This window comes from Poecilia reticulata, linkage group LG6 (assembly GCF_000633615.1).
Source record: "Poecilia reticulata strain Guanapo linkage group LG6, Guppy_female_1.0+MT, whole genome shotgun sequence".
NCBI lineage: Eukaryota > Metazoa > Chordata > Actinopteri > Cyprinodontiformes > Poeciliidae > Poecilia > Poecilia reticulata.
In genome coordinates, this window is record NC_024336.1 from 2818523 (window position 1) to 2833550 (window position 15028).

General features: G+C 39.3%; 1 long non-coding RNA gene across 1 annotated transcript; it reads left to right on the forward strand.

The window, feature by feature from the left end:
* The first annotated feature begins 11795 nt into the window (after window positions 1-11795).
* On the forward strand, window positions 11796-13401 carry LOC108166359 (uncharacterized). The gene is made up of 2 exons (XR_001776679.1): window positions 11796-11839; window positions 13022-13401. It is a non-coding gene; the product is annotated as an uncharacterized LOC108166359 (long non-coding RNA).
* Window positions 13402-15028: the final 1627 nt, after the last annotated feature.

Consider the following 15028-nt stretch of genomic DNA (forward strand, 5'->3'; position numbering starts at 1 on the left):
CACATATCTAAGTCTAAACTATGTTACAGAGTAAACATAATAAAAACATGCTTTATCTGTGGCATTGTTCATTAAAATGGCACATTTCTGATGTATTAAAATTAAATACGATCGGTTCACTTAATATTAGTGATTAGGCAATGCATTCAGCAAGTACTTTTACTTTTAATACTTAAGTATTTTTAAAAGCCAGTACTTTTTTACTTTTACTTAAGTAAAATGTTAATGTGGTACTTTGACTTTTACTTAAGTACATTTTTTTGAGTACTTTCTCCACCACTGCAAACTACTGACAACATGTCGCAGAAATTCCAAGCAAAGATTTTATATTTATTTGCAGAAAATGAGAAATGGTCAAAATAACGAAAAAGAGGCCGTGCTTTCAGACCTCAAATAATGCAAAACAAAACAAGTTGTCATTCATCTAGAAACAACAATACTAATGTTTTAACTCAGAAGAGTTCATTTATCAAATAACTGCCCTCAAACAGCAAAACATTTTGCTGCCATTTGTTTCACAGCATGCATTGCATTGACGTTTTATCGACTTTTCAACTGAGTCCCGTCACATTGAACACCGGACACAATCTTTGTAGGGTGAAAAGACAAAATTATCTAGTTTATTAATGCAGCCTGATTAAATTTAGTCTTATAGCACCACCATGTGGAATGTGAAGGAAATGTTTCCTTTTGTTCTCCTACAGGTGACAGTTTCAGACCATTTGTTTTCTCATTTCATGTTTTTATGTACATTGTGTGCCCAGTATTGTTCTTATGTTATTTTTGTGCAATAATTTTTGGATTTGTATCAGCTGATCTGTATGTGTAATGACTTAATGACTGAGAGTGTGGCGTAAGACTACTCTTTACCCAATGGAGATTTAACTGACTGTAAAACATAAAAATTTCTTTAAAAAAAGAAAAAGGGCTTCCTTGAAATTACCAGAAATATAGAAGCTTTTGATGAAGCTTACCGAAAATTGTGTGCGCTGTAAACAACCATGTGTGGAGGAGGGCCACAACATCTATGCCAGCAATAAAACATCTCATACATTCCTTATGCTTCAGGTCAATATTTGGAAATGTAGAAAAACAAACTTATGTTTTTGTTAATTTCCTTCGTTGCAATTGCCAAACTACAACCCAACAGAGGCAGACAATAATTGCAAAACAGCACAAAAAATCAACATCGTCATTCACAACTTCTGTTCGTTCACTGATTGGCCCGGTTGAAATTCAGCCGGAGAAAATGAGCTCATTTGGATAAATCCCAGGTGGAGCACCAAAGGGAGATGAGAACTGAGCGGAATTGCACAATGACCAGTGTACCAAATACCAGAATACTTTCTCCAAATTCAGAAGTTTACTATGACGTGAAACAATCTGGGACGATACTGTCAAGTTTATATAAATATGTCACTACATTTGTGTTACATGGAAACTCACCTGTGGATGTATTTAAGGCAACTCTTCAGACAATTTTTGTTTGTGTGACATCATGGAAAAATCCAAAGAAATCCGCCAAGATATCAGGATTGGAAATGTGAACTTCCACCGACATTGTGCATCCCTGGGTGAAATTCACAAATGCCTAAATTTCCAGTTCCAACATTTAAATGAAAACAGTATGGAAATGTCCACACATCAAACTGCATTGGAAGGAGATGAGTTCTGTCACCCAGAGATGAACGTTATTGGTTCAAAAATGTGCTTATAAACCCCAGAACAAAAGCATGAAAAACCTTGTGGCGATCCTGGCAGAAGATGGACTGCCATTGTCCCCAGTATATCACGTCCCATGCAGACATGAATTGTAAATGCACTTAGGACCAAAGATCTTCATTTTTTTGATATGTGTCTTGTGGTTTCATTCAAACTAAAACTGAAGCGTTTTGCAAAAATAACCATTATTATATCTGGAGAAAGATGGAGAGACTGGTACACTTCACAAAATTGACAATAAAATGATGAAGAGAAAGTGTTTGGGTGGTTGTCACAAACTAGTGACCCAAATGCTATAGAAAATTTGTGGGCAGAGCCCAAAATGTGTGTGTGAACAAGGTGGCCTAACAACCTGGTTCAGTTTCAGCAGATCTGAAGAGTGGATCAAAATTCTAGAAAACCACTGCAAGAAGCTTTTTGCAGGAATCCTAAGTGCTTAAATATAATGCCACTAAACTTCTTTTCCTGTGTCTTGGAGATGCTCTACCTCACATCTAAAAAGCTTCTTCAATTATGACCCCAGGCTGGAAGTATCAAGCTTTTAATTGCACATTCACTTCAGCTTTGTTTAGTCCACTCTAGTCAAACTCTAGCTCATTTCCCTAGACAGTTCAGTTGACAATCAAAAGTTGCCACCTATCAAACCCATCATGTGAGTCGTTTTGGCAACAACTCAAAAGTTTGAATGGCTGTAAAATTGACTGGGGCAATGAGGCAAGACCACTTTTTCTCTCAAATCAACCGGGATTTAATCAGCTCTTGGTGCTGTTCATGGCAGTAATAAACAAGATGTAGAGGTTGCAAAACTAGCGTGGGATAAAGTCCTCTCAACCATGCTGGAGGTTTGAACAGATGTTCACAATGTCAGAACTTATTCAGCAATTTATTTTGACAATTATGATTTTCTGGCTTACATCCCGGACACATCCCCAATTTGTTGCAGCCTGACTCTAGAACCATAATAAATGAAGTGAAGCAATCCATAGGATAACTTAAAATTGAATTGAACAAAAATCATAGCTGGCTGTAGAAGAGAGGTAAAGGAGAGGGAGAAAAAGAGGAGAGAGCAACAAAGGGGAGAGAAGAATGAGAGCAAGTGGTGCATCTTAAACTCCATCTGAAGCTCTTCTGGAGATAGTGGCCATCTGCCTCCATTTTTAATCAGCACCAATTAGGAGCTCTGAAACAGAGATGTTAGAGATGACAATTTTGCTTCATTTTCTTTGTGTGGATTACTTGGGTTGTTCCTGACATCTGGTGTGAATTTCATGTCAGCGGCCACGTTGGAAACATTTAAACTAAGACGAACTTTAATGTTTTCAAGAATTATTTCAGTCGCAATAAATATCTAGAATGAACTGTACAGTTCCAGTTCCTGTACTTTCTTCCTTTATTCCTCCCCAAAAGAACATTTTCAGGAAAGATTAAGGATTGCTCAACTCCAGAATGATGTTCCCCGTGGACAGATTTCCTTTTAGTACATGTTTTTCTTTTGAAATGGAGCTGATGAAGTTATTTTTAAAATGGAATGTGAGGCGCATGCTTTGCTCCTAATGTAAGTCAGAATTTTTTTTTTTTTACAACACACACTGTCCCAAAATGACACCCGTATGCATCTGAACCCCCAGAGACTGAAGCTGGTGACCACTTCATTTTTTAAATAGTTTCTGACATTGGTTGAAAGCAGAGCTGCTGGAATCAGTTATAATCTCTGGCTTTGCCACAATCCATGAATGAAGTKTAGTAACAGTCGAAGCTATTTGAGATTATCCGTACGCAAATCACATAATATTAAGATGTTCAAGGATTAACATGAAGCATTTCCCAAAGTGAAAGACAAGCCTTTATTCAGAAATGTAATTCAAAACTAGATGGCAGCACAACACCTACTTAGTTCTTTAGAACTCTTCAACCTGTAACACAAATCTGGAACAGCTAAGCTTTAATACAGCGCAGTAATGTTATCACATTTTTTTTTCTGCTTACAGTTATTCACTCAGGTTACATACAGCAAAAATATCATTCAAGTTGAAATAAAAAAAAAAAATACATATTTTTAATATGTATAAAATTATATTGTTTAAATATAAAATTTATATTCATATATACATGTTGACAGTTAAATAGTACTAAATAGCAAATAAAGGTTTGGTACAAGATGTGTAAATTGCACATAATGAGCAGTTCCTTTCCTTCATTTCACTTCATTGATGTGAGCTTCCAGAGCTCCAGTTGCTTCGCTGGTTCCTCCCCAGTTCATGGCTGGTTCACTTTAAAGGCTGAAGAAGAGCCACATTCTTATCAGGTCCCACAGGTTCTGACTCCAGCACATCAATAAATCACACTGTTCAGACACCAACAGCTAAAAAAGCCTGCATGTATCGTTTCCAGCCAAAAGGGAGGCTAGAGCTCCCCCTGATGGACTCCACGGGTAATTAAAATTAAGATCTAAGTCTGTGGAAAAGTCTTTATGCAATCAATCAAAAACAAGGTCCAACGCTAATTGTTCTTTGCCTCTACAGGTGTGTTTTTCTCCCTGGAGCATGGTTTTTCACTGCTCGTTGCTGGTCTCTCGGTCAGGAGGGTCAGCTGAGGGTCGCCCACAGTGGAGCGCCGGCGGCGTCGGCGTCCAAAGCCACCAGGGCCGGTCTTACCTTGAGGAGAGCAGGGCTTGGGAATGTTGCTGTTGTACACGGCTTCTAATGTGACGTGAATTGAACAGGTTGCCAACAAGCAGCCAGGGGATCTTTTGGATCTGATGTTCCCTCCAAAGCTGAAATAACGGATTCACAGGTTAATGTCATGTAATTTTTGGATTTCATTTTTACACAACTTGGACTGTTTCGATCAAATTTGGATATATTATGTATTTTTGGGGAGATAAAATTTTTAAACTATATCAAAACTATAAAATACATCATCATGGCAACTACAATTTTTTTTACTCACAAGTGTTAAGTCTTTAAAATCTTTATATTTTATTGGTTTGTGCTTGGTCAAGACATTTCTTTTTTCATCAATTGTAAATTTACCATTTGCATAGAAATAACTTTTATATAAATGAATAAAATTTTGACTTTTCTGGAACCCAACCTTCCCAACTTCCAATTGGAGAGTACGAGTTGAGGGGAGAAGAAATAAAAAGATTAAATATTCCTGTATGTCAACTTGCATATTTACAAAACGGGCCTGGGCCTGGTAAGGATATCAACTTTGTGGGGGATTAAAAAATACTTTTAACTTCTAAAATGGGAACTTAAGGAATTAAATCATAAACTCAAAATCATTCATATATTTCCGAAGGCAACAGCATTGTTGTGTCTAAGGCATCCAAATGAAGATCAAAAACCCARCAGTATTATTATGGATTTAAGGCTCATAATTGTCATTTGCTTTTCTTCCCAGACAGTAATCYGAAGTACCAGTGCTGTCAGTGGGGTGTCGGAGCAGCATCTCTTCTTATTTACCTTGCTGATTGTAAAGATGCTTCTCCATCCTGGTTCTGCTCTGGTCCCACAGAGGTCCGCTCTGCAGCTGCACTCAGCTGGGTGTGGGGGTCCCTGCTCATGTGGCTCTGCAGCCATTCTCTGAACCTGCAGCAAACATTTACAGAAACAGGAGGGAACAACATCATTTACCAGTCAAATTAACATATCTATCGCCAATACCACAATAATTTTAGTAGATATTGAAAGGTTCTTTTTCCCCCCCAAAAAAATCAAGCCTTTAAATCCAATTATTCAGCTTTAGTTATTTCCTAATATATGAGCGACCATCTCGTGAACAAAATGTCCTCTGCTGCTTGTTTGTGAGGCAGCTCACCTTTTCTTCAGGGCGCCGTGGGGCTCCACAGGGTCCCCTCTGATTAGTGGGACCACAGTGGTGAAAACACAGCAGCACATCACAGTGTGGAGAGACAATCTCATTTCGAAGCTGTCAATCAGAACATGTAGAAACTGCATTTAGCTTGCTCAAGATTAACAAGTTATGACTCTTTACAGCTTCTAGATTTAATGTTCTTAATATTTAGAACGGCAATTTAAAATCCACAAAGTGTTACTCACCACAGAGTCTTTCTTAGGACGTGATATAGAGGAATCGAAGTCTATTATGAGTGAAGTTGTTTTGTTTTTTTTCTTCAATGCTGTAAAGGCTTTGCCATGGGTTGAAGTCTGAAGATTACATTGCTGACATGAGGGGCTTTATAAGAGGAGGGAGGGAGCTGTACCTGAATGCCAGACCCAGTGGGAGGGACTGCTTGACAGTTCATGTCAACCCCGTCCACCCCTCACGAAGACACTCAGACCAGAAACATGCAGAGACCGACTGCTGCAGGCGGACCCACAAATGGCATGATAGTTTGTGGGAATCATAACTTCATCAAAGTTATTGCTCTTTTTGTCCTGCTCTGACATGTTACCAGAATAGCATGCCTTTCACACTTTGGCCTTTGACATTCACAGCCAGGCTGCACCAACTGTGGTTTTCTGGCCCATCTTACCGATCTTTAAGAAGCTTGACCTGCCGATTCCGAGACACACACACCAGGCTTCATCCTCTCCTAAAAAGCAGAGTTCAGCTTTCTCGGATGTTCAAACTCATATTTACAAACTGACACTTGAAGCTGAGTAGAGAAAGATTAACTGCAAACCTGCAGATGTAACCTTGTGGGGAGCAGTCAAACCTCTCTTACAGTAGAGCAAAAGAGAATAGTAGAAGATTTTTAGATCTTTCCCAAGATCGGCTTCAYGTGTAAGTAATAATATATTTTGTTTRTCTTTATATCTTGACATCTCAAAAGGAGAACAATCAGTCGATTACCGATCTCCCAAAATTAAGAAAATCAAGGTTATTGSTGGACTCCTRATTTATGGTGATTATGAAGTATTTATGTCCCTCAAACTCTCGCATCGTGTTGCTTTACATCCACACATTTCATTATATTTCATAGGCATTTCCTATGATAGCACAATTGCATTTGCACATAGCTGTCAAGTGAAGGTTGTGATTTGCTTTTCTGTTCTGAGGTGAACATTAACCTGAGTCTTGAGTCTCCTTTCTTTTTTCTGTCACTTCTAATCGAGGGAAACTAAAGTATCCCTATAGAATGATGGTGCCACCATGGATTAYGTACAGTTCAGTCAATCAATCGATTGACAAACTGAACTGTTCGTTGACTGGGCCTGATATGGCTCTTTTTAACAACGCTGTTCTTCTTGCCAGTCTTCCATAAAGGCCACATTTGTCAACAGATTCTTCCACCTGATCTTTACTTGCAACTCCCCCAGAGTTATCATGGGCTGGTTCTTTGATCAATGCTCTTCTTTCCAAGTGTGTTGTAACTTCTTCAGCTATGTTTCGCCAAGCCGTTTGTTTAGTGATAATGGAATTTTATCTATAACACATTTTTACATGTAAATCTCAACATGCTACGGAATTAGAATAAAAACATGGATGACAGATTGTATATGGTGGAAAGTCCAAAGCTTGGTGTGTTGTTTTTAAATTTATACCTGCTTTAAACTTCTCCATAATTYTATCCTTCCTCTGTCTGTGTTTCTTGGTTTTAGTCATCTAAAACAATCATTAGCAGGGGGATTTACTGTATATAGAGTTACTATAGTAAACCACCTAGTTATAACTAGATGGTTTCTGAAGGCAAGTGGCTGCACTGGATTTTAGTGTGGGCTATATGGAAAGGAAAAAAGTTGGTCTACATAGTCAGGTTTTCATTATCAAATTTTAATAGGTATATATTCTTCAGCTTTCACTGCACCACAGTMTGCTGGTAAAACCTTGATAAGATTCTGTCCTGACAGAAGCTTTTGGTTGTGATTAAAACATAAAGAACTTTTTTTTCTCTCGGTTGTTACATAGGGACTGTTTCTGCGTGTGTCTGATAAATTCAGAGTGTAAATGAGTGTTTCAAATGGCTTAGCTTCACTCTGACCCAGTCAGGTGTGATTTTAAATTTCCACACAGACTCCATTATGTATAAATTAGCTCATTGTCGTTATGGAAACTACACGCACTGCAAAAATTAGGAACACAAGCTTTAAGCTAAGCAGGCGTTCCCCAACATAAGCTAATCAATTCAAACAAACCAGATCTCTCCATTAGCAGCTAAAGTCCATTAGCAGCTAAAGTCCATTAGCAGTTTCTAAAGTTTTATTCCAGGTATCAGAGAGTGATGGCTGCTATCTCAAAAGTTTGTTGTGCTAACCCTAAAGCACTAGTCATAGACATTAGTTCCACTATAGCTAAATCGCTACACCAACAAGGTATTTAGCAGAAGCTAATGCTAAAGTGTTAAACCCAATGATGTTCATATCTACYGTGTCAGTGATACAACTGTGTGTATCACCCTCATAAGGGACAAATTGCACACCTACCTGTCTGGTTGTATTTCAAGAAGAGATTCTTTGGAACAGAGTAAGACTATAAAACGTCTGACTATTTGAAGAACAGTCGATAAAAACTTCAACACAAATGTTCAACTTCAGCTACTAAAGTTTATAAAAAACCGTCAAGTAAATTAGCTAAATTAATTTAAGGGAAGCTACTTGTGCTAACCRTTTTCAAAGTTAGCTAAAACACTGAACAAAAAAAAATTATCTCTGCTATTAGCACATCAGCTAAAGTATGTTCATCACTGCCTCCACCCAAAGCAATAGTAAATAAAACAGTAAAATCTGATTAAAGCAGCTTTAATTTAAGATTGTTTCTAGCAGTTATGGTTTAAAACCCACAGAATGCCACGCTAATCCCAACCATTGATTGTCCATCAGAAAACAAGGTGACAGAAACACAGAGGTGGAATCCAAAATACACAGAAGACAAAGCAGCTGCCACAGCTCACCAGAAAGTCCGGTGGATGTTAGAGAAGTCTTTGTACCGTTTTTCTTTGGTAAATATAGCCCGCACACTATACTATTGCCATTGCTTCTTCCCAGCCGGCCATGTTTACTTACTCTGAACTCACGTTGGGTCATGAGAAATTTTGAAATCTGAGTGACAGTGAATGAGTTTGTGTATGGTGTATGTTGCTCCTGCCATGTGGCTCCACACCACGCACTCTACAACCAAACCCATTATACCTAAGACTTTTTATCGTGTGTGTCGTCTCTCACACAYCTACAAATTGGTTGATAATTTTAAAATTTTGCAATGTGAACCAGGCAACAGTCTCTTTGTAGGAGAGTTTTTTTCACCCAAAACAATAATTCCGGTTCTGTCATAAGCTGCACTATTCATGATGTAAAATGTAAAACCCTTAAAGTAAAAGTTGGTGTGCTTCGTTTTAACTGTCATTGTAATTTTAGGAAAAGGGAGAGTGTTGAATTCCTAGGGCTCATCCGATCTAAACTCTCACCGTTCCAAAATCAGCCTTACCTCCTTCTTAGTGGCACTTAAAGGCATTACGTAAGAACTCTGGAGTAAGATGGAATTTTTTTGCATGCAGCTCAGTCAGCTGCTCTCGTATGCAAGCAGTTGTCCCGTTGACATGGGAACTGATCAAAACAGATGACGAGTGCCAGAAGGACCAGAAGAAATCACTTAGTCAGCACGACATCCAAATCAGTGTGAAGGTTTTTGAAAAATACCAGTGAAAAAAAGAAAATCACAACATGGGATTAGAATTCRACCAGAGCCGGGTTTGGGAGGGTGTGAGTCCCTGGGGCGCCGGCAAAATTAAGGCCAGCGAATATAAATAATGATGGTACAAATCAACTTGATGGTGATGAGTCACACAGATCATAATATTAAATGTAACCAGAGGTGCACAATAACAGGAAAACAATTTTGCTATGATGGCCTTGATTATCATTAACCCRCTTTTTTATTTTTACTCTTTTTTTTATATWATTTTATTTTGATCAGTCCAAAATGTCCACAGTTTRCTGTGAGCTGTAGCATYCTAGCTACTAAAAATGTACATCTGATCTGGGCATCAAGACCAGTTAGTTGACACTATTGAGACTAACTAAATATTAACAAAAAGCTGCCTCRGTAATGGCTGCACAGTGGCGCGGTTGGTAGAGCTGTTGCCTTGCAGCAAGAAGGTTCTGGGTTTGATTCCCGGCTCGGGTCTTTCTGCATGGAGTTTGCATGTTCTCCCTGTGCATGCGTGGGTCTTCTCCGGGTTCTCCAGCTTCCTCCCACAGWCCAAAAAAAAAAACATGACTGTCAGGTTAATCGGCCTCTCCAAATTGTCTGTCTGTGTGTGTTGCCCTGCGACAGACTGGCGACCTGTCCAGGGTGTAACCCGCCTCTCGCCTGGAACGTTAGCTGGAGATAGGCACCAGCAAACCTCCTGACCCCACTAAGGGACAAGGGTGTAAAGAAAATGGATGGATGGATGCCTCGGTAATTGCTGGTATCAGTCTTGCTCAAGCTAACACCAGAATCTCTGTCAGTCCGTTTTCTGCCAAAAACTTAAGAGAAAAAACTCAAAATTTCAGTCCAAAATCAGATTACTTAAGCCATTGTGGGTTCACAAAGACCTAAAGCTAAAATGTTTCGAAGCAAGGCTAGTGTTTAGGATCACTGAAAAGTCAACATGCAAAGAAAAAACCGTGTTTGACAAAGATTAAGGATAGTCTGACATTTCCAGCTGCTGCAGTAAGTTTTCACACTGTACTGCATCAAACAATCCAAACCCTTTAAAAAATCAGTTTCTCTCCTCACCTGTGGTGGTGCTGCACCAAGAACCACTGAAGCAAACAAAACCACTAAAGAAGACACTGAAAGCAACTTTCTTCTTCGTGGAATATATCAGTTCTCTTTTGTCTTAGGCTGCTAGCATTTCTCCCACTAACACTGGACTKGTACGCTTGTTTTAGTTGTATTTACCCAGAATGCCTTGCGCTGTAGTCCGCTTGCTGCTTTTGGTGTGATCTCTGGTCCACTTACCGTTCACATATGCACTCAAACCGTGCCAGAGTTCACCTCTACTGAACCGACACCAAGGTTTTTTGGCAGACCAGATTTTGCTTATTTTGCCTGCAACAAATGTTTGCTGAAGGTTATTTAGTGTCCTAAACATGTGTTTGTTGCTCTAAGATATTTAGAGCAACACATGTTCCATCTTCACAACAAGACCAAAGCATGGCGAGTTATTTGTCCCTGCAGGGTGGGCTTCTCTTATCTTTGACTYCTCGTAACTCAACCATAGCTGCACGCTCCAAACATGTTTACATAGAAATAAAAGACCTGACTTTTGAGTTGGTCCGCTGGTGGTGCTCTGTAAATTCATAAAATTAATCCTCAGTCATGTTGTTGACTGATTTTTTTTTCATACCCAAAAGTTTTCAAGACATAAAAAAAATAAATCATGATTATGTTGGCACATTTAATAGCTTTTTTGTTCACAAAAAGATGCGGGTGATCCAGCAGTTTCTTGTTAAATTGATTGCACTGTTGAGGACATGTTGGTGAAGATATTTCTCTAATTATGAATTTTAATTTCTATAGGTAGTTTACTGCTGTGGAAATGCTCACATGTAGACAGAGATAGGCAGAGGAAGCTGTAAATGATGGCAACTGACGGCTGGAGGAAAAGTTATAGCTCTCAGAATCAAGGAAAGCCGTGTCATCGTGACCTTATCGCAAACCCAAAACATCTGTAAAGTCATGGAGCTCGGTGTCACCAGTAATAGCTTAAAAAAGGTTTATGAGTTAAAGCATGATGGTGACAGTTTGACGGTGCGACTAGTGACTTCCAAGTTTCTTAGGAATTTGACTTTTACACCAAGGGGAAGTTCTGACACTGACTGGATCAAATTCCTAAAAATTGAATGGTTAGAGGTTTTATTAAAGAAGATAGTAAAAATCTTCACATTAATCATTGCAAGCTAAGCAACACTAGCTAACAAAATTGTAAATGTGGTACAGTGCCTTGCAAAAGTATTCATATCCCTTAAAATACACACAGGTCATGGAGTCAGGAGTGGTTGGTGTACAAAAATAGTTTTGTGCACAAAATGTGTGTGAGAGAGAKAATTGCTTTTATAGCATTTGTTTTCAAATAATGCTCTTCTACATATAGAATCATTTTGTTGACAAAATGAAGCCTGGAGATGTAGGTATTAATTTATCGCGGAGCACCACATAACAGGTAAAATAACGCCAAAAAACTCAAAACCACTCCTATTCTTCATTTTTCTCTGCCCGTGTCGGCTACGCTATGCACAGACGTTGCCATAGCAACTGATAACGCCGCTAATGCATCACGACTCAACACCAAAAAACACGCAAACCTTTCCCACACAAAGAAAACATTCAATCCATTACAGCTTTAAGTTTTCAGGTTTGATGTTTATTACTAAAAGTTGCTATAGTTCTGCTACTATTGCTATTAGCTAATCTACAGCAGTGGTTGATTAGCTAATTTAAGCACCTGTTCTACTGATGATCCGAGTTAGTGTGCGAGTCACCTTTTTTGTTTTTATTGAACCGAAATACATCAAGCTCAACAGCAAATCTAAGTGTTACGGTTGTCAAAGTCAAGCTAGCATAACTGACCTACTTCCTTCTTCCTCGCTATTTTTTTTATTAAAACTTTTTTCCTGACCTTGTTATCTAATTGTTGTCATGTTGACAATTAGTAGTAAATCATTGTGTCTCTTTTTCTTTTAAATATCATACATACATTTAAGAGTGGCGCAGTTGGTAGAGCTGTTGCCTTGCAGCAAGAAGGTTCTGGGTTCAATTCCCGGCCCCGGTCTTTCTGCATGGAGCTTGCATGTTCTCCCTGTGCGTGCGTGGGTTTTCTCCGGGTACTCCGGTTTCTTCCCACAGTCCAAAAACATGACTGTCAGGTTAATTGGCCTCTCCAAATCGTCCCTAGATGTGAGTGTGTGTGCATGGTTGTTTGTCCTGTGTGTCTCTGTGTTGCCCTGCGACAGACTGGCAACCTGTCCAGGGTGTACCCCGCCTCTCGCCCGGAATGTTAGCTGGAGATAGGCACCCCTCCCGACCCCACCAAGGGACAAGGGTGTAAGAAAATGGATGGATGGACATACATTTAAGATTTATCGCATTGTGTTGACAACCGCTACAACCAATGCTAGTCATCATTGGCCAGCAGGTTTTTTGCCCTCTAGCAGGAAGTCGGGTGCTCGTGACGTCACGCTGCAACGTGTCTGTGGTCATATAATTATATTTTATTATGAAGAGCATAGCCCATAAAACATCTCCAGCAGTTTCTCTGACATTCATTTTCACTTCAACATGGCTTAAACACACTATTCTATGCTTCATTTTAACTTCTGAAACAACCCAATATATCTTGTGGTAGGTTGTACCTTCGCATATCTTATAAAATAATCACGGTGGGCCACCATAACCAAAAACGCCAACGCCATCTTTTGGGTCCCAAGGCTTACTTGTAGCATCCTGAGGAGCACAACATCAACGCTGACCCAGTTAGGATGCTCTACCAGCCATGTGCAACCGAGCAAACAGCCAACGCCCTGGAGAATGAAATCGTTGGCGTGCACACCTGGTGCCTACCACACTAATGAGCCAGGCAACGCTGCAAACGGAAAGACGGAAGGCGGGTGGCAGGCGGAGGGGAGCCGAGGTGTGTTCATGGGCCCAGCACGGGTGGAAAATTGCAACTACCACCACATAAATACTACTTCAAAAATCAATAAAACAACATCATTTTTTTATTTATTTAATTTGTCATTTTCAGTAGCCACATTTTCAGTGAAAATTATGAAGTACATGCAATTATTAATTAAGCTTGTCACGATGAATGGCAACCATAGTGGTGTCATTACACTTTCTTGRGATGCACATGTTCTGCAGGTCGGACTGCTCTAGATCTTAAATATTTCTAAGAACAGGAGAGATGTTTGCCCACTGTGCATAAATCTGAATTTATCTTACATGCAGTGTTTTCTGACTACAGCGCTAAAATCAAAGCAGACATTTGCTCTAGAGYGCATCAACAAGAAAACAGCTTAAAGCTRCARTATGTAATTTTTAAAACATAATTTTTTWACTTATTTCTTAAAACTGTCACTTTGTTATGACAGTATGATACAAAACAGATCTGTGGAAAAAAAATCACTCTCCTCCACGTCCTCCCTGGACTATTACTGCTGTCCAAAGAAATGCGCCACAAAAACTACCAATCAGAGACAGAGGGTGGGATYTGATGCTGTCATTAAACCTCATGTACTCGCTGCTAAATGTGTAGCACTTACCCGGCRCAGAAATAACTTACTGTTACAAGAAAACAGTTTATCYACCGTCATTGGTAGCTATGCTAACTAGCCTTAGCATTCACTACATGCTATGCTAGCTGCAGCRTAGCACAGAGCAAARGGGGGATGAGCATCACCATACGGAGGATGATTTACAGTGCTAAGTCCCGCCYCCTRGCTMTGATTGGTTGTTTCTAGTTAGTGCTGCAAAAAAGCTAAAAAAAAAWTCATAGATTATTTGTGTCATACCTTACTTTCACGACATGGTGACAGTTTTGAAAAATATCTCAAATAACATTTTTATAAAAGTAACATAGTGCAGCTTTAAGTAACATGTGAGCTACTGGTTTTAATCCAGAAGAATAATGTCAGAGGAACACAGCACTACGTCTCTGGAAAATAGCTCATCACTCTGTGCTTGGACGCCGTCCAGATTTTTAGTTGTATGTTCTGCATGTTGATCATGAGCTCCAGAATTTTATGTTACCYAAACAGGGCTCTGAAGGTACAAACTGGTTAGATTTTAAAATTTACTTTTCAGTGTTTCTGCATGAACTGATTTCATTGTTAAAAAAAAAAAAAAAAGAACAGAGACGAACAGAGACAAGAGTAGTTTTCTTTGGATGCCGCTCGGGATGAAGCTGCGGTGGATTTCCACACCGAAGGGTCAGTAGAACACAGCATGAGCTCAACACTGGCAGGCAGCCAGCGTGTGATATTATTAGTTACTTTGAGACTATTTATAGTTCCACATTTCATCCAGCGTTTTTATTACTTCAGAGAATGATGTGCAGGAAGTGTGAGGCTCTCATTAACTCGGCTGCTCTGGAATGTGACAGAAGAATTTTTTTCCCTCTCTCTCTCTCTCTTTGCTCTGAAAGAGCATTTCCTCAAGATGATTTTTTTTTTCAGAAAGGCAGCCCAAACATTCCTCTCTGCGTTTTTTTTCCTTTCGTTTTTCCGAAAAACAATGCAGAAAGCAGCAAGAGAAATAAACAAATGTCGTGCATGTGTTTTTCCTTTTTTGGTGGAGAGCTACAAGTTTAGGAATYGTCAAGTGGAAAATACCAATTTGCCCAAGGGAAAAACTA